This window comes from Mus caroli, chromosome 15, assembly GCF_900094665.2.
Source record: "Mus caroli chromosome 15, CAROLI_EIJ_v1.1, whole genome shotgun sequence".
NCBI lineage: Eukaryota > Metazoa > Chordata > Mammalia > Rodentia > Muridae > Mus > Mus caroli.
In genome coordinates this window covers 55462023-55483277 of record NC_034584.1, presented here as the reverse complement: position 1 = coordinate 55483277, position 21255 = coordinate 55462023, and the positions used below count along the sequence as shown (strand labels likewise).

Genomic DNA, 21255 nt, shown 5'->3' with positions numbered 1-21255 from the left:
TACAGCTATGCAAAGTGAGTCATTTTGCTTTCATTTCTCTGAATTAGGAAGTTCTAAAGTGGAGTCCCAGGGGTAATGATCTACTGCAGCTTTGAAGCAGGCCCTTCGAAGGTGGGTGTGTAGCTGGGGAATCCCTGTGTTTTCCGCAGCTTCTGGAGGCTTGGCCAAAGTACACATGACATGTCCCTTACACACAAGTGGAGGGGCAATGTGAAGCAATGGAAAAAAGACTCATTTCCATGGGCAGTGATCTAAAGTTCACCTCTAGTGATACCTTTTGAACGCTGGAAGGATGCATAACCTCTCTGAACCATAGTTTCCTAGTCTTCTAAACATGAATTAAAAACCATCACCTATTGTTAGTCAGAGCTATCTCAGATGTCCTCCTGACATTCATTCCAGCTCCCTACTCGGTAATCTGATAGTTTATGCACCTTGCTCAGTTCCTCACTGCCTGAAAGACCATGGTTCTCATAAAATCAACCCTGCAGTTCACTGTTATATGGGCCTTTTCCAAACCCACTTCTACACATTACAAGCCACGGAGAAGAGGGCTCTTCTCTCCTTCCTGGACTTCTTAGCCCACTTGATAGCTCATGAGAACTCTATCTCCAATAGAGATGCTACCTCTGCCTCTTCTATTCCTGAAACTCTTATTCCCTGATTTTAATGTTTTGCAGTACTTGCCCTGTAACATGCACCATTTCAGGGGTTGTCGAAGACATTTGGTCTCTATGGGAAAGAAACACAAATCTGTTTGCTATGCTTCAGCTACCAAGAAAATGTCCTAAAATAGCTAAAAACAAAAGTCAGTTCACCAGAAGAAAAATTCAAATAGATATTTTTCCCTTTAGTTCATTTTTTCTAGTTTCTGTTTTCAGTGGGGTTTTCATGGTGGGAAACATTGAACCCCAAGAGGTGAACATTTTGAGACAACAAAAGTAGGGACACCTACAGATCTTTTCATGTAATAATTTTCCAGCTAGGTACAGGCAGCCTCCTTTTTATGATTAACATTGTTTTTCCATGTCACGGGACAAATCATTTCTCTGGAAGAACATAATGTGGCAGGTAAGAAAGTGGAATTTCTATAACCTTCATAGAGAAAATGAAAAAGAAAGGAATCTCAAATTGACTAAAATCTCAAATGAATGCATTTTCTTCTTCAAACATGTTTTGATAGGCAGCTTTGGTATTCATTACCTGACTGCCTGAAGCTTGCTTTTTAGGATCCCATGATACCTGGAACCCAAAGACTTTTCCTTAGGAGGGTCTAAGTAGCTGACCCTTGTCATATCAGCACTTGAGAGGCAGAGGCCAGATAATCACCCAGAATTCAAAGCCATCTTGGGATACATAGAGAGTCCCAGAGGTCAATCTGGTTTTAAAACCCACAAAAATAAAACAAAGCAAAAGAAAACAAGATTTTATCTCCATCTCCACTCCACAGGTCATGACAAGCTGGTGAAGATGACTGCATTTCCTGCGAAGTATCAGGAGCCTAGCAAAGGTTATCTGTATGTTCCTGTCCTTGCTTCCTTACATATCCACTTCCCCAAGTCCCCTGGAATCACAGGAGTTCTGGCCAAATCTGATGCTCTGGCTGAAAACACACCAGACTGACCGTAGTTGTGAAGCTGAACCCTAGCCTTATAGGGAAACTCTCTGAGTCACTCTGGGGGCACTGATCTGGTGGAAGCTTGTTACAGCATTTGGAGTTTTACTCTAAAGTTAGTAGCTGGTTTGAAATTAAAAAAAAAAAAAACATATGTGAAGACTGTGGCCTTCTTTAGTATTAAAAAGAATCAAACAAGTCGAACAAGGTGCTCATGCCTGTTATCTTAGTATTTCAGAGATGGGGGCAGCAAGATAGAAGTTCATAGTTACCCTCAGATATGTAGAGTCTGAGGCTTACAATTCTGAGAAACTCTTTGAAAACAATTGTACTAAGCAAACAATTCCAAATTCATCACATGTTTAGCAATTGAGGTCTCATGGCTATCAAATCTGGGGTAAGATAAGACTGCCTTGCCTCACTGGTAGCCTGTTTTTCTCTAACTATGTAGGGCTGAGCACAACAGTGTCAACAAGGTCATAGGAGGGCCATCCCCTGTTGGTTACTAAAGGTACTACTGTTTGCCATATGTCATAAAAGTGGAGATGGGGTGGGGCTGAGATGTAGAAAGGGTGGAGGGGTAGCTGTTCTCTACAATTGTTCTCTCTCTGTCTTGCTTCTAGCCTCCATCTCCCACCCACTCCATCCGGTGGCTTTTCTTCTCCCTTCCTTGGAATCTGTATGGCACACACATGAAAGAAATCTCTCCTGATCTATTTCCCTTTTATCACCAAATAGTTTATATTACCATTTAAAATATTTACTTTGAAGTTTCCTCCTTTTTATATGTTTGTTCACTAAACAATATTTTGGGCAGCAAGCATGCTGTGTCACATAAAGGAAGAGCCACAGTTAAGGCATCTTTCCTATTTCCACACAATTCAGAACTTTTACATGCCCTATCAGTTCATGGCCATTGGATGCTTATAATAGCTGCTTTAGGAGAGCAGTTACTATATACATTTGACAGGGGAGGCAATCGACTTCATGAAGAGAAATGGACAAGGGCTAGGACAAGGTTACTACTTTCTGTTGAACCAAGCATTGGGGCACACTAAAGGAAAGGACATTAAAAAAAAAAAAAAAAAAAAGAGTAACATGGTCAGAGAGAAAAACATGGTAGAAATCCATTAGCTTCCTTGAAAGAGCAGTTAGCATCTCAAACTTTGATAGGGAGAGAAAGGATCAGAGTAGGAGAAAAGCAGATGGATGATAGGGAGAGAAAGGATCAGAGGAGGAGAAAAGCAGATGGATTCATGCCCTTGACTCTACCCCCACCCTCATTCTCTTTTTAATGCTTGGTCATTTTTTGGCCACCTTTCAAACTCAAGGAAACACTCTGGAATTTTAGAGCTAGGAGGGGTTTCCTTTGCAGGTTGGGCCATTGTAACTTTACGAGAAATTGTTCAAAACTTCCTCTTACCAGTTATAAACCCGTCTTTTGAATGAATTCTTTATTCATGAAGTGGCTAACCCTTCACCTTTCTGACTCATCCTTTGATACTTCTTAGCTTTTAGAGTAAAATAAAGCCAAAGACGCCCTCATATATAAACACATATACATATCTGTATCCTTACATGCTAAGCATTCAGAAGCTCATACATGCATAAAATCAAATAGACACCTATGCAACTCTCTCCTCATACTGGCATGACTCTCTTGTGGATGGAGAAATAGATTCAAAATACCCAGACTTCCATATATTCATAAGGAGATTTTTTTTCCTTTTTAAAAACAAGCAGGAAGTCTTGCTGACTGCCACTGTTATGACTTCTTTTATCTCTTTCTGTCACTAGGGTGTGGATACACGTCCTCCACCAAGTGAGTGGCAATGTGGAAACACACATGTATTCCTATACTTAGCACAGTAATGTGGTCTCCAGAAGGTATGATCTACATGAAAGTATGAATAAAGACTCACTGTATGGAATTAGAAGAGATCAAGGTATCTATGAGAACTCTCCCCAGCCATTTCTTGTCTCTGTCAATGCTCAGAGATCCTCAGAGCCTGAGGCTCAACATAGAGCCCAGACTAAGCAGAATAGAACCACATCTGTAGCCTGGATGATCCAAGGCCATCACTGTTGCCAAGCTCTTCCCTGCTACACCTCCCTCTCATATTCAAACCCAAACCAGCAAGACAACTTGTTTAAATAGGCCATAAGTATTTGTTCTTTTCAAGTTTATAAATATTTGAATATTTATATTATGAATATTTTCAGTTACATTTCTTTTAAAAAAATGAAGCTAAGCCATGAATATTTTGTTCATGACTTTGGATACATTTATTATCAGAATATGCCTAGAAATGGAGTTTCAAAGTCATAACATAGGCAGATATTTAACTTCACCAGGCCTTTGTAGGTGCTTTTAAAGGAATGAAAATAATTCATACATAATGCAGAATTAGTTATGTCCTAGCTACAATCATACTTACTGGTACTTGTTTTTTTACCAACTATTTAAAAATTTTAGTCAACCTAATAAGTGTGTAGTAAAAAGAAAACTACTTCTTTTGCTTTTAGAAATTATAATATAATCGCATCATTTGCTTCTTTCCTGCTTCCCCTCCAAACCCTTCTATATACTCTTCCTTGCTCTTTTCAAAACTAATGGCCTGTTTTTCATTAACTGTTGTCATATGTAATATTTTTTTACCTAAATACATGAGTATTACCTTCTCAGTCTGAATAATGTTACTTGCATGTACATTTTTAGGGCTACATGTTCTGACAATTTGGTATTGGACAACATCTGGCATGATCTTCTCTGGGGAAGAGCACTCTCAGCATTTGTCTGTAGTTCTTAGTGTAGAGTTGAAGCCTCATAGTCTGTCCTTCCCTTGTCCACTTAGGCATGTCTATTGTTCAACCCATGATTAGTTAATCATGTTGGTGGGACCTTATGGATGTCTCTCCAGACAGTACTGGGAATGAAAGTCTCATAATAAACATAATGGCCCTCTGGCTCTATTAATTACTCTGCCTTCTCTTCTGAACTGTTTACTCTGCCTTGATGCAAGACTTGAATGTGACAATTGTATTATCGATGTAGCCATTGAAACCAGACTCCACAACTTTGCATTTTGAATGTATTTGATTGTTGTGGTCTCAGTTTGTTGCAAAGGGAAATTTCCTTGAAACGAGCACAGGGCTACATATATCAGGACTAATATATAGACTGTACTTAGGGATTATCCTCATTTAGTGAAGTGATGGGTGTAGGTTCTCCTCTAAGATCCAGGACTTCACTAGCCCTGGGTAGTTGGTTATATTTGTGACACCAAGCATGATTTTGATTTAGTTTTTGAGGCAAGACTTCACAGTGAAATCTTGGCTGGCCTTTACCTTGAAGCAATCCTAAAGCTTCAGTCTCCTGAGTGCTGGGATTATAGGAGTAAGCCACCACACCCAGCAATCACTGCAGTTTTATAACCCATTTTTCATGACCCATGATCTACATATAAGGTCAACTTTTGTTGCCATATTTAAAGTGGTTGTTTATCCTTTTGATAATAACTTGTAAGAGTTCTTAATGCATTCTTGGTATGAACCTTTTATCCAACAAGTGCACACAGGATTACAGAAGCCTCCTCTGGAGTGATGATATGCCTTTTTAGTGTTTGTGTCCTGTTTAAGAAATAACTTGTATCTCCAGGCGGAAGAGACAGCTTGGGAGTTAACGGCATGGATTACTCTTAGAAAAGAGTTTGATTCTGAGCACATACATCAGGCAGGTCATAATTGCTTGTAAACTCAGGGGGAATCCCTCACCACTAGCCTTCACTGGGACCTCCACTTACATTAACAGACTCCCTCCCACACACATATATATTATCAAAATGAAAATAGATTTTTTAAACAAAAAGGAAAGGAACACTATATCTCAATGTATGGAAATGGTATCTTTTTTTCCCTAGAAGTTATTTTTTTTTTGGTTTGCTATATATTCACCTATGCTTATTTTCTATATAGTATATGAAATAAAGGTGAGGGTTATTTTTTTTCTCATTCAGCTATCTGATAGCAGCAAGCAAGTAGATTTATATCCTCTTCTGAATTACTTTGATATTGTTGTAGTAAACAAAAGGACCTTGCATATGTGGTTTTGTTTCTGGATTCTTCAATTTTGTCAGATTGCCTATTCTTTTACCATATATCTTTATGTTTCATTAATGATTATTTCATTCATTTTTTAATATAAACTCTACATGCAATGAGTTTGTTAAATTCAATTATGTGTTCTGATACCTTATAATTTGGGGTGGGGGTTTATATGGCAATATAATAACTGAATAAGAGAGTTTTACCACTTTAAAACTATATGCCTTTTATTGTGCTAATCTTATTATATTAACCAGAATTTGTATAAAACTCTTGACAAATGATAAGGAAAAAATAGAGCTTTTGTGAAAGGTAAATATAATTCAAAATCTAGAAAATGAAGGAACTAACCCAAATTTCTTTGATTTTATAATTGAGCTAAAGATAAAGGCATCTTTCTCTGGGAAAGGTTTTTGCTTTGTTTTTAGATTATGTGGTTAATCCTTGGGCTGAGTTACTTATTCTGTTAGGGTTCATGAAGTTACCTTTTCCCTATACTTTTCTGCAAGTAGCACAATTCCATCAGCTATTGCTCATTTATTAAATAGACTGTGTATGATAGACTTCCAGAGTTCATGACCAGAGTTCATTCGGGAGCACTCATATCCATTGGTTCACAACCTCCTGTAACTGCATCACCAGTGTAATCAGCAGCCTCTGGGCTTTGAGGGCACCTGTACTTCCCTGTACATACCTACATATACACACTCTTGTGTGTGTGTGTGTATATATATACACACACACATATATACCTACATATACACACTCACATATATATACATACACACACACACACACACACACACACACACACATATATATATATATATGTATATATATATATATATAATTTTTAAAGTTTGCATGTTTCTTATTTAACTACAAGCTTGAAGACATTTAATATTAGGATTATGGCAGCAGAAAATGTCATTCAACACCTAAGTTTTTCTGTCTTTCTTGTCAATCACTCTCAGGTTATTAACTATGGCTCACCTTAGCACCCTTGCAATCATAATTTTAAGTCCCCTCACTCATAGCATATTTAAAGAAGAAAGGACAATAGCATTCCATTCTATATTTCTCTTATTTTATATAGAAATCATTCCTTGAGATCTACCTGAAAACTTTTGCTACCCATTCATGATAGGAATTGAACCATGCAGTTGCATGACTCTCTGATCTAGAATATTCCATCTGCCTGCATTACACTTATGCCTACTTCATGTGTTCAATTCCAACACAAAATTAAATTGTACTGCAGTATTTCCACCTCCTCCCAAAGACACACAGCTTATCACCTTTTCTCTGAGGTCATTATGCATGATTTTTTTCGTGGTATGAATTCCTAGCAATTATATTTTTGTATTCTCATGTCTTGACTAGTTCATAATCTATTTAGCAGGTATTTGCTGACAGTTTATTCAACAAATGAAAACGCATGTGTGATATGTGATGAGCCCTTGGCATGTGAGAACACTGGATATTGCTCAGAACAGCCATTGGGTTCTGACTGGTTGTAGGTACCAACTGAAGAACCTAACTTCTCTTTTAGAATGTCCCTTAGCAATGCTCCATAGCACCTGCTCCTAAGGACTACATGGCTATTTTGCAAAGAAGCAGTACCTTCCTAAGGGACCCACATCAGCAATATTTGCCACCTCTCCTAGATGTGTATCAGTGTATGGCAATCTGCAGATTCATCTTCTCAATTTTGTTGGTGTCATTTGCTGATAGTACTTCAACACCAGTGAAGTTAGCCTTGGAGTAGAAGAGTGCATTTTCTAGTTCTGAGTATTCATAAACATCAGTAACCTTCCCCATCTAACAGTAATGACCCAAAAATTCAGGCACAAGAGAGAAAAGAACAAAGCCCATGTGAAAAGTTAACATGAATAAACCTTGCTCTTCACAGGACCTTGTTTCTCTCATCTGGAAATTCAGGCTTCTCATCAGACACTCATCAACGTGTTATCATCCCATCACACTTAGATATTGGAATACCTCAGATGCTCAGCAAGCTTTAGACTTCTCCCTTCTCCCTTCTAATACCAGTTTCCAAAGTAGGAAATGGCCTTGTATGGGCTAGAGATCTACTCTTTGTACTAGTTCATTTCATATTGTAGCCTTGCTAACATTGCAATGGTGTCTGGTTATTTAAAGAGTATTTTGACATTGATTTTCCTTTTTGTTTTTGACATAATTACTTTATCCTATCCTTTTGACCACTTCAAATATGGATATCTAAGATTGAGATTAAAAAGAAAGTAAGTGATTTCATATTCAAACTTCTGTTATTTAATATTCACATTCAATGTACATGTTAATTATCTATTATATACTGATTAATGATAAACATTATTGTGAATCAAAATTCAGTGGTCTGGGACCCCTGGAAGGCCTCACTGGAAAAGGCCTGGGGTTGGCAGTACTATACAAACAGTATGTGACTAAGTTCAGACTAGAACTCAGACCAAGTTGAGCAAAACAATGATTTTTTTTTCTATTAATCATTTTATTTGTTTACATTTCAAATGTTATCTACCTTCCCAGTCACCCCTCTATGTACCTTCAACCCCATCCCCTCCCTCTAAGAGGGTATTCCCCCACCCACCCACCCACCCACTCTCACCTCACTCTTCATCCCCAACTTCTGGGGCATCAAACCTCCAAAGGACCAAGCACCGCTCCTCCCAGTGGTGCCAGATGAGGCATATGTAGCAGGAGCTATGGACTGTCCCTTGTATTCTCTTTGATTGGTGGTTTAGTTCCTGGGAGCTCTGAGGGGTCTGGTTAATTGATACTGTTTATTTTTCCTATTAAATTGTGATCCTCTTCAGCTCCTTCAGCCAGTTCCCTAACTCATCCATTGGGGACCCCAGGTTCACTCCAGTGGTTGGTTTGTCAGGTGCTGATAGAGTCTCTGAGAGGACAGCCTTACCAGGCTTCTATCTGCAAGTACATCTTGGCATCAGCAACAGTTTCAAGGTTTGATGTCTATGGATAGAATGAATTGCACTCTGGATGACCTTTCCTTCAGCCTCTGCTCCACTTTTGTCCCTGCATTTCCTTTAGACAGGGACAATTCTGGGTTAAAAAGTTTTAGATGGGTGGGTGGCCCCATCACTCCACTGGGGGTCATGTCTATCTACTGGAGGTACTCTCTTCAGGTTCTATCTCTCTGCTGTTGGGTGTTTCAACTAAGGTCATCCCATTGGGTCCTGGGAACCTCTCAAATTCCTGGCATCTGGGACTTTCTGGTAGTTCCCCATCCCCCACTACTACTTATTTCTATTCATTCTCCTGGCCCTCTGTACTTCTCTCCTGTCTCTTCCCATATCTGGTCCTGACCCCCCCCCCCCACACACACACACATACTTTTCTTCTCCCCTTCTCCTCTCCCTCTCAGGTCTATCTTTCTCTCTGCCTCCCGTGATTATTTTGTTTTCCCTTCTAAGTATGTTTGAAGTATCCATACTTTACCACACTTTGGCCTTCCTTCTTGATAAGCTTCATATGGTCTTTGAGTTGTATCATGGGTATTCTGAGCTTTTAGACTAAAATCCACATATCATTGAGTACATACCATGTATGTCATTTTTGATCTGGGTTACCTAATTCAGGATGATCTTTTCTAGTTCCATCCATTTGCCTACAACATTTGTGAAGTTGAAAATTTTAATATGTTTATTTCTTTGGTCCCAGATCATTAAAGTTATACTTTATCCAGGCCCAAATGCAATTGACATAGTATGACAAATGGGTCCATGGTTTCAGATGCCCAGTGGAGCTATCTGATAGTGGAGGACAGTGGCCAATTGCCAGAACCTTCATGATACAACTGGCAGATGATGTAAAGTAGCCCAGACTGTTATAAGCAGTAGATTCAATACAATATAAGTACAAGATAATTTGTTTTCTTAGAACAGAGTTAATAATTTATATAGCAAAAGTCCATGATGTGAATGAGTGGAGGAAGCAAATGAGGCTTCAGTGTTGACGCCTCCTGTATCCAGAGATGGAATTGCTAAAACTCAGAGAAGTATGTACTCAGATTCACATCAGTGACACTCAGATGATCAAATCAAAATTGGAAATGGTGTTTTCCTACTTCTAGTTCAGGGAAGAAACACAATCAAGTCTCCAGACAGGTTGAGAATATGACCAGGCACTAGGCTCGTAATGTTCCATTCACTATTGTGCTATCATAAGCTTCAGAGCCTACAAGAAATGTTTCTGAGATTTCTATACTGTCCCTGGGCGTTTCTTCTTTTGTTCTTTGACTTGATATCAGATGTTCATTTAGAAATACTCCAAAATGTTTTAGTTATTGCTTTTACATTCTGGGCACATAGTTTTTGCCAGATCAATTTAGAAAAAAAATTGTTATGTCTTAATATGCATTCCACTCACACTGAGCAGTACTTCCCATTAGACATCAGGACAATCCAGTGTTTCCACATCTCTAAAGTAATGAGATTTGTTTTTTACAACCTTCTCTGGCCAGTAGCAATTCATGAAGCAAAGACCAGAAGCAGAGAGACATGATGATAAGCTCCAAAGAACACTCAGATACCTCACACACCACTTTCATCACTAAATCCTTCACTCCCAAGGTGAAAATAAGAAAAAAAAAAAAAAAGGCAAAACAAAACTATAGAAGTGGTCTACCTTCAGCCTTTTAAGCAGGCCAGTTTCTCATTTTGTTATAGTTTCATTGGTTTAAAATTATTTAGTTTTCCTGACCTCTCCTTGACGACAGTGGTGTTCTACAGACACTGAAGTGGGCCAAGTACTTCCTAAAATCTGCAAATGATTCTGGTATTTCTGAAGTCACCAGATTTCACAAAGAGATTATAATAATGCATAGGAGAACATTCTCCTTCTGGTTTCAAAGCCTAACTGACTTATTACAGAGCTGTTTAACCAGAGGTTACCCACCTCAGCATTTCTTTGCTCCAGTTTCCTCCTCACCATGTATAGGCATACCATTGCCTTTGTTCCAGGGTTATAAATATTAAATTAAATGATTGGTGTGAGTTTTAGGTCTCAAGCTATGTCAGTTGAAAATGTATACTCTTAGTTTCAGTTTTATTTTTAAACTTTTAAACCCATAGATTCAGTAAAGACAGGCTGAACAGTGTCATGCATCAAGAATGGTATCAATGGTCAGGAGGGCTAGGAGAGTTTCAGTAGCCTGACTGAGACCTGAACAATAGACTTACTGTTTAAAATGGAAAGGAACATTGAAGAATTAAAAATCAACAAGTGCTAATGAGACGCTTCCAATGTGGTGTATCAAGGAGATCTCAATCCTTAACTGTTGTGTGAAAATATAATGAAGTTCCATTTATAAGAACATGTGGAGGAAATTAGTCAAATTAAAAAGTATGGATCTTTCAGATACTTTTAAATGACATCAAGCAAACCTGCAAAGAGAATACATGCCTTCATGATGGACTTTGCTGTCTACTTTCCAGTTGCCTAGGAGACAAATCCAGGGTCATCTTTGACATCATTTTCTTTTTTTCACCATTCCTTGTGTGTTGAGACTAGTCAGTGTTCCAGACAAAACCTACTAGTTCTAAGTCCAAGACACCAAACTACTACTGTTCACTTATCAAGATAATTCATCATCTCCTTACTAGTTTTCCATGAAAGAGTCTAGTTACACTCCAAATGGGATTACACATTTGCTCAGATCCTTTCAGTGGTTTCTCTTCCAGGGAAACTCCAAGTACCCAGTGACCTCAAATTCACACATACTTTACTGTTCTCTAACCTTATTTCCTATCATCACTTTCTTGGATGATTCTCATCCAGCTGCACTGGCTGTCTTGACTCTCTTAAATATGCCTCACTCCTCTGATTTGTACAGACTGATCCCTGAGTCTGGAATGCTTTTCTGCTAAACCAACTCCCATTCCTCCTTCAACAGTCTATTTAGGCATCACACCCTAAACAAAATCATTGGGAATTTACAATGAATGTTGCAGTCACTTCATATGCCCCTGCAGTGGTGTATTGCTGCATAGTATAGCATGCTGAGCAAATAGGTAACTCACCTGTCTTCTTCATTAACATCCCAAGGGGAGTGCTTTGTATGTTGTTTAATGATAAATACTTGATGTCTAAGAAGGAATGCATAGTAGTTACTCAGTAGATACATTGCACAAATATATCAATATGTGATTTAGTTATATTTTATTATGGTCAATATGATATCAGATACTTCTTACAAATGCAGGAACTTAATCATGTTCTTCATCAAGTGTCTTCAGAGTTGTGCAAAGTGTAGAGAAGTAAAAGAGTTTCTATTTTCTCGCCTATATTTTTACTAAGATGTTTGAAATTGGTTTATTTGGGACTGTGAATAAGCCAATCCTATATATTTCATTGGCTTCACTTCTTCACTGTCCAAACATGTTTTATTATTCAATAATTCTGCCAATTATTAGTAATTTCCCCATGATTCTAGCTTGATTCATGCTGCTTTGCCTTTTTTATACTTTCTCTTTTCTATGACACACACTCCTATATTTCTTTGTGCTCGATATTTCTTACATTTTCATCTCAAAGCTGTCCTCAGAAAGCTTCAACTGGCCCTCCTGCTGAGTTTTTGTAGCCTTTGTTCTCTGCTCTTCACCATCATCTATGTGTCATTACTACTTTGTATTTTCCATCTGGAATAAGCAACATTTCCTCCAGTGGTCAAATCTGCTCATAGGCTTCAATTCTATAAAGGAACCAAAATTGAACTGAAAAGAGAGAGAGAGAGAGAGAGAGAGAGAGAGAGAGAGAGAGAGAGAGAGAGAGAAAACTCTGCACATAAAAGAGAGAACTATGATGGGTAGTCCAAGAGCTAGCTTTCTCCCATCCATATTATTTACTTACAAAAGAACAGGGATGTGGACTCAAACTGACATAATTTTGACTTCTGGCTTCTGACTTACTAAACATTAAGTCTTGAGTAAGTTTTGAGCCCTCGTGTCTCCATCTGCCTATTGGGAATAATGTCATTGCACAATACATGCAAGGAAACCAGTGTGTGACATTGTATAATATATCCAGTGATTTCATTTTTGGGAAGGATGGAAAATAATTTCCTGTTGCTGCCCATTCATCCACTCTCAGTCAGAACATGTAAGAGCCAAGTGTGGAACTGTTAGGGGGAGGGCTGTAAGCAGTAGGTCAGGAGGGCTATAAGTAGTAGGTGTTTTTAGATGTGGTGGAAGATAGGTAACTTCCTCCTAGGGGGCCCAGTTAGCAACTGGCATGGTCCTTGATACTTGAGTTCAGCTTTCAATTCTAAAACCCAGAGAGCTGACAAAAAGTTCACCATAGATTCTTTTAGAGCACATCTTTTCCCACATTCATTCCCGTTCACTCAGGGAAGCCATCTGCTTGTGCCCTTGTTCCTCTCACCGTGTCCTTGAAAAGGAAGGAGACACAGAACTAACATAATGCATGTCACTGTGTGCCGGAGGCTTTGTGGAAGGCTTTAGTGAAGTGGAATTTGATGGGAACTTAATGATAACACCATGAAAAATATGATATACATCATGATGAGGCTGTGTGGCTCAAGCCAAGCCTCTTCTCAGCCCTTCCAGTAAAGTTAATAGATGTGCCCAGGGTCTTACAGGGGTTCATTGTCATGGCTGCATTCTTCAAATTTTCTAAGTGTTATTCTTTATTCTCTTAACAATTCAGTTTTCATATTAATGTTGCCAGAATAAACTAATGAGGAGAGTATCATAGAATGTATTTACTCAACTTGACTCTAGTGACCTAGAGTGAACTGTTCACTTTCCTCCTAAGGTTAGAGAGGCAAGATATTAGTGTATACATTTGTACATGCTGGAGTCAAATGTTCTGCACTCATTCTCTTTGCTTCCAGATGCGGATTTCTATGAAATATATTAGCATGTTACATCTCAGTATGTTTTTCTAGAAATTCCAACTTCATAAAAATGCTTATCTGTATTTATGATTTCTTTGTGTTTCTTAACTCATCATGAATACATTTTAAGTACAGTTTCACAGTGAAACACCAATGCTTAATTTCCTTTTCTTTTTCCCATGACTTCTTGTTGCACTAATATTGCTGAATACTGAATTGTTGTTGCTTGGAGACTCTAATCGTCAGAAAGCAAGAATAGCATATAGTTTGGCTTTCCTTTCACTCCATGTCTTCCCACACAATCTTCTATTCCTCTTATATTTCTTTAACTATTAACATCTCATAGAAATATCTTTCCAACTCACAGCTCCTCTGATTATAAGTATATTTCCTGTTTCAGTTCTCCACATTTGCCTATATAGAAGGCTGCATGATTTATATTTCTTGTTCTATTTTTATCTCCATTCTCAGACCAAAATATTCAAATTTCTAGTCCTCAGTACCTTCTGTTCTCCTTATGCACTCCCTATATTCTACACATACACTGACTTCTCATGTGTTCCAGATGGAAATTTAGTGTCGTTTTGGTTTCTATTCTTTGCTTATTTCTATGTGCTCAATTTTCTTGCCCTATAATTTTTTTTTTGTCAAATATGGGAGACCCCTTCTTCTTATTATAATTTTCCTTCTTATCTATGTATCTGTGACCATTACCTTCTTTAAGGCTTTTGGGAATGACATACCAGTCAACTCAACTCATAGCACTATATGTTCTATGTGAATGTGCTTCTATAGCATGCATACTAGCCATCTATACCTATTTTGATATGTACAGGCAGTTAGAGGCTTGCATGACTTTAGTTCTGGCAACATAGCCCAGAACACATTAGAGGCACACAATCATTCACACGCGAGCATTTCAGAATTTGTATTATTAGTAACAGCACAAACATAAAAGCAACACAAAATGTCATCCATGATGGAATTCAGATGTACCATGCCATGTTCATTAAAGGAAAATCAACATTCCAAACAAAATAAGTGGTGCAAATAGTATCAGAAAACTTGAATACTGACTTGAATAAAAGCAAGTTGCAGGAAAAGTTGAGTTATTTGATATTGTTTAATGTGGGGTTAAAAACATGAATCATTGTGTACATTACTGGCATTTACCTAATTCAGAAATAGTACTAAAGCATGCATGCATGCATGGGAAGGATAATTGTACAAAGTGAGAAAGAGGCTACATTTGGAACAAGAGAGTATGTGAGAAGTGAAGCACATGGATAGTTCATCCATGTCGATATAATTTTCTTACTTTGAAGGAAATTTGAATGGAGCATGGCATTAGATTAAGCATGGTAGGGAGAACATGCTTGATACTTTACTATTTTCTACAACTTTCTCTATGTGCAAACATTTTATAGTTGAAAAATATGACAGTGTTAATCTCTTGCTTGAATTATGCCAACAACCTTCAATTGCCTATGAAATAAAACCCAAGTTTCTTTTTTTTTTTTTAAAGATTTATTTATTTATTATATGTAAGTACACTGTAGCTGTCTTCAGACACTCCAGAAGAGGGAGTCAGATCTCATTACGGATGGTTGTGAGCCACCATGTGGTTGCTGGGATTTGAACTCTGGACCTTCGGAAGAGCAGTCGGGTGCTCTTACCCACTGAGCCATCTCACCAGCCCCCAAGTTTCTTGATGCAATGCTCTTTCTGACTTGAAGCTTGCCAATGGCTGTGGATGCTTGCAGTTGCTATTCCAAGACTTACCTTCCCCCTTCTTGACAACAGCGCTTGATTTCTGCATGGATACCTGTGTGGTTCTAGGAAAGCAGAACAGCAAACCTGGTATAGATTTTGTAGCACATGTTCTTGTTTTACTATAATAAAACTCCAGTGTTTAATTTTGAACACAAGGAGAAGCATTATGTATTAAGACATAGAAGGCACATCTTTATTGTCTTTACTTTTGACAAATAAGGGAGGCCAGAAGTTACCATTGCTTTCCCTGTTTTCTGGAATGAACTATGCTAGTTTAAATAAACCAAATGTCAAAATACCTGCTATGACTTAATTTGGTAAAATATTTTCCAATGTGTAAGCTACCCTTCCCATTTCTGTACTTCTAATGCTATGTTTTTTAGTAGATAGAATAAAGTAAGATGCCACTCCAGTAGAAACAATGACAACAAAACTCAGCATTCACAGTAGTGCAAACACAGTTCCTCTGCTAATAGGAAGCTTTAGCTACCAGGGATGCTGTATTCCCAGGCATCAAGTAGTTCAAAGGAAAAGCATAGAAGATATGTGGAAGCCCTCATGTGCCAGGTATGCAGGGCATATCTAATGTGCACATCTAAAACCATAACGCAGTGCTCAGCTACCTAGTTGTAAGAGACTGGTAATAAAGTTTTGTTCAGTGCCAATGAGGAATAAAAAAAGTGGTTTAGAAAAATGATTGCTAGTCCCTCACAGGTGTGAGAAGGAAAGTGTTTTTAGTTAAACAAAACTAATAGAAGCCAGTCTATACCCCTGAGGAAAGTCAGACTAATGAACTGAAAAACCAAAGTGAACCAGTTACAGTGAGGCAAACCATATCTCAAAGAAGATCTATATTTCATATGGATTTAAATCTGACACACCCAGATGTACACAGGTATTAATCATTAAGAGACCAGGATTAACAAATAGATAATGCTATGTCTACCTGGAGCTCTTGCAATGGAGATGCTGAGTCCACTAGTTCAAGCCATATCAGAACTGCTCTATGCCTTTGGGTATTTTAGGAAAGTTAAATTTAGCTCCTTTATCATCGTGTTTGTCCTAATCATTGTTGCTTTAAGCAAACAGCATTCCTACTTACATTATTTTCTCTCCTCTTCTCTAGCAAAATAATGACGGTGGTGGTGGTGGTGGTGGTGGTGGTGATGGTGGTGGTGGTGGTGGTAATGATGATGTTGATGATGATAAAAAAAAAAACCTCAGCCACCAAACGCAGACACTATTGCATACACCAGCAAGATTTTGCTGACGGGACCCTGGTATAGCTGTCTCGTATGAGGCTTTGCCAGTGCCTGGCAAACACAGAGGTGGATGCTCACAGTCAGCTATAGGATGGAACACAGGGCCCCCAATGGAGGAGCTAGAGAAAGTTCCTAAGGAGCTGAAGGGGTCTGCAACCCTATAGGTGGAACAACAATATGAAATAACCAGTACCCCCAGAGCTCATGTCTCTAGCTGCATATGTAGCAGAAGATGGCCTAGTCGGCCATCATTGGGAAGAGAGGCCCCTTGGTCTTGCAAACTTTATATGCCCCAATTCAGGGGAACACCAGGGCCAAGAATTGGTAGTGGGTGGGTAGGGTAGCAGGAGGGGAGGGTATAGGGGACTTTTGTGAAAGCATTTGAAATGTAAAATAAGTAAATACCTAATGAAAATTGGAAAAAGAAAAAAAAACTTGTTCCATATACATGATATTTCTTAGTGGATTTTGCAGATATTCCAATACATGCTTAGGGCACACAAATAGACATTTTTTGTTGCTCAAAGAGATGTAGACATGTGTCTACAATGGTCTTTCTGAAGGCATACTTTCCCTCCATTTTTCTTTTTCTCTCTTGGTAAGTATTTTCTTTCTTGTTTTCTGAATCAATTTAACTATGTGTATATAATTAGATGATTTCCAAGCATTCATAAATATTATTTTAAAACTCTAGAGTTATATAAGAAGGTATAATATTCTAGAAGAACATTTAAATTTTTTTGAGATACTACTCAAATACATTTTTTAAACCTGATCATCAGATATTCTAGAAGTTTGGTTAAATTCGCAATTTTTAGATTGTATCTAAGATATCCTGTCAGTTTCTGAGATGAGCTCAAAAAAAAAATCTGTATTTTAGCAATGTTAATTGATATTTATGCTTCTTCAAGTTTGAGAACAACTCTTTATTAAGACACTAACCCCAAACACAAATATCCCTTCTGGTTTTTATTTTTTATGGTTTTTGTTTGTTTGTTTCTTGAGACAGTGTCTCACTCTGCAACTTAGGCTGGCCTTAAATTTACAATCCTCCTGTTCTTGCTGTATTCTAAATTTCTGGGATTATAGGTTAGTACCATTTGATCTTAGGATATTCTCTACAAACTTCTATGATGAAATGTGAAAGAGACCTGAGCCACAACAATATAAAACTTGGAGATTGTACAGTTATTTTAGACTTGGGATGGACTATTTTATGCTGTGAACAAGGGCTGCTTCTCCCTTCATAGAATTCCTTCCTACCAGAAAGCACTCTTCTTCCAACTTGTAGAGATAAAGAAGCCATTAACACCCAAAAGTACTAGGAAGGCAGCTTATATGTTAGAAAATGTTGAACTAAATTAGTCATAACTAATTTCCACACACTATTATTTATTTATCACTAGGTTCATATTTACCACTTTAACTTTATTATATTTTTGTCCTTGTAATTAGAGACAAGGCTTTCTATTATATTTCTACCCTTCTGGCCTAATGTCTCATTACAGAATGTGCCCAATATATATTGCTGATTAGGCACTCTTGCATTTATTTTATAAATAGAAAAGCCTAATCGTAAATCCTTACACTTCATATGAAGACATTTATTTTCTACTGGTAAGCTATAATTAATCTTTTAGTGTTATCACCTATTTACCGTTTTTTTTTGGTAATTAACTTTAAATGTGCTTTATGTACTGAAGCTATTTAAGAATGGGAGACATTGATGGTGTAGAAGGAAGATGGCATTGCTTCTCATTTTCAGTAGATCTCTGAGGTTGAGTACCACATATACAAAATAGTAGTGAAGTAACAGCATCAGTGGAATGGATATATGAGGTAATAAGGGCAGAGAATGGAGAGATATAGGAAGAGTCATTGCAAAGTGTGTGCACCTCCCTATTCATTTAAGACAGAGGATCATATTAATTTATACTTATGAAGAGAAAGGCCAAGGAATATTCTTCCCAAGGGGCTGTGATTTTTGCTTGTTTCTTTGTTGTTAAAACATCACTGAAATGGTTCCTAATGATATTCTGCTATACTTATAGATCGATGCCTAGCCCAGTCATAGTTTGAGAGATTTTTCTCCAACAGCTAATATGAGGAGATACAGAGATCCACTGCCAAACAGTAAGTGACCCTCAGGAAGTCATGTAGAAGGGAAACAAACACTTTAGGATTCAGAGGGTTGGAGGACAAGAGGAATAGAAAACCCACAGAATCAATGATGCAGGGCTCATACAGACTCCCAGAGATGGAAGTGACACTCATGGAACCTGCATGGATGCTCATTAGATCCTGTGCATATATGTTATGACTATTTAGCTTGAGTTTTTGAGGGACTCCTAACAGTGGGAGTAGGGACTGTCTCTGACTTTTTGCCTGCTCTGTAGGCCGTTTTCCTCCTACTGGGTTGCCTCATCCAGCCTTGATATGAAGGTTTTTGGCTAGTTGTAATGCATCTTGCGCCATGTTTGGTTGATGTCCCTAGGAGGCTTGTGCTTTCTGAAGGGAAATGGAGGAGCAGTGGATGTGGGGGAGAGGGTATGGGGGGGTTGGGAGGACAGGAGAGAGGAGAGGCTGTGGTGGGAATGTATTGTATGAGAAAGAAAGAAAGAAAGAAAGAAAGAAAGAAAGAAAGAAAGAAAGAAAGAAAGAAAGAAAGAAAGAAAGAAAGAAAGAAAGAAAGAANAGAAAGAAAGAAAGAAAGAAAGAAAGAAAGAAAGAAAGAAAGAAAGAAAGAAAGAAAGAAAGAAAGAAAGAAAGAAAGAAAGAAAGAAAGGAGAACTAAAAAGAAAGCTGGCTGCTTCATCTTAGCATCCTCGGTCTTGCTTGCCCTGCCTTCTCTGCTCATTGCCATACAGCAAAACTTCGTGGCACTTAATGTTGAGAGGGAAATAAATCTGAATGAAGAATCACAGCAGAGCCTTTGATGAATTAGCTTGGAGGAGCTCTTCAAGGTGTCGTTTTTAAAGCTTTTTGAGTGATTGCTTTTCAATGGTTCCTTCTAAGAATTTTAATTTTGAGGACTGCACAGACAAATGTGAACACACACACAAATCACTTGGCACTCATCTCTGAGGAAGAAGAAAAGTGCTTATGAAGTGAAACTTCACTTTTCAACTTCCCCAGTTTCCTGTTTGAACTGAGGGTTTCTTTTATCCTTCCTTCAAAGTCTAGCAAAGTCTAATATTATAGACTTTGTATGGGTCTACGTCTGAAGAAAGTGGGCAGAAAACATTTTCTCACCGTACATGAGTAGGTAATGTGCTTTAGACAAAATTTAACGAAAAAATTATTCATGATTTCTTTCCAATAATGGAAAAAATGGAAAAGAAAGTCAGCATTGTAATGAAAGGAACACACACACACACACACACTTTGCAATAAGTGTTAGAGCCACAAAGGGGTAAATGTTTATGCACTAATTTCATCTGATGGTCTAACCATCCGATGACAGCTACTCCTGTTAGGCTCAGAAGGGTTGAGTAGGTGAAGCAATCCGCCCCCCCCCCATGCAGTAGCCACTCACTTTAGTGGCTGGTGGGCTCCTGAGTCTCACACTCATACATTGATGTTAGTCAAGATGTTTGGGATGTCCTCATTCTTTCTCCAACAGGGAAGGAGTGATTCAGCTCCATCCCACAATGGGAGACAATGCATGTGAAAGAAGCGGCATCTACTGGAAGAGCCTTCAGTGTTTGCACTTTTAACTTTCCCTCAGGCTGCTCCCTTTTATATCTGCTATCCTGGATAAGGAGGCTGGACCTAGATCAGAGTGCCTGAGTTAAGAGTCTTGCCTATTCCAACTGCTTTATGCCTGGCCTTGGTCAAAGTACTTAATTCTCTGTACTTCATTTCTGTCATTTATATTTTATTCTTTTCACTTCTCTATTATATCCATACCTTCCAAATTAGCAAATTCCAATAATTCCAGTCACAAAGACAATTATGAATTGATGGAGTCCTTGTAATGTTTAGTACTGAAGTTTTAAAGTAGAGATTATTATATCATCCGCCCTTAGCATCTCTCTCTCAGCTATAGAAAGAATAGTCCTGAGAAACCCACACAGTACACCATTGGGTGCATTTACTTCTGTGTACCTTCTTAAATTGCTGTGGGCACACTGTGGAACATCTCATGACAATCTCAAATCCCTTATTGTCTCAAATTTACATTTTTCCTGAGTTTGCATATTTCAGTCGCATCCCCTTTGCCACTAATGTACCAAATCCTTCTGCATTTGCTGCAGTTTGGAATGGACAAGGGACAATAAAATCCAAAGTGTGACATGAGATATAAGACAGGCTTCCTTCTTCAGCTGTTCAGGCATGTTGAGCATTAGTCTACAAAATCATTTCCCTCTCCCCATATTTTTCAGTTATTGGCTTTAATTATGTGTAACCATTCATAAAAAGTAGTACTTTGACTGCTAGAAATCTAAGCTGGTAATGAGGAAGGAGTTACAATGATTTATTTTAGACAAATGACCATGCAAATGTTTACTGAATACCTTCTATGTACCAGGCATGGCATCAAATATTTTCTGTCTCTTGTAACATACATATGATTTAGTCTAAGGTGATGCTTTAATGTAATT

At 38.1% G+C, this 21255-nt stretch overlaps 1 long non-coding RNA gene across 1 annotated transcript in view; it reads left to right on the top strand.

The window, feature by feature from the left end:
- The window catches only part of LOC115029418, a 40940-nt gene that overhangs the window by 8232 nt on the left and 11453 nt on the right, over window positions 1–21255 (top strand). The window contains exons 2-3 of the long non-coding RNA XR_003834986.1: window positions 48–111; window positions 1451–1510. This is a non-coding gene — a long non-coding RNA (uncharacterized LOC115029418). The remainder of the gene's footprint in view (window positions 1–47; window positions 112–1450; window positions 1511–21255) is intronic.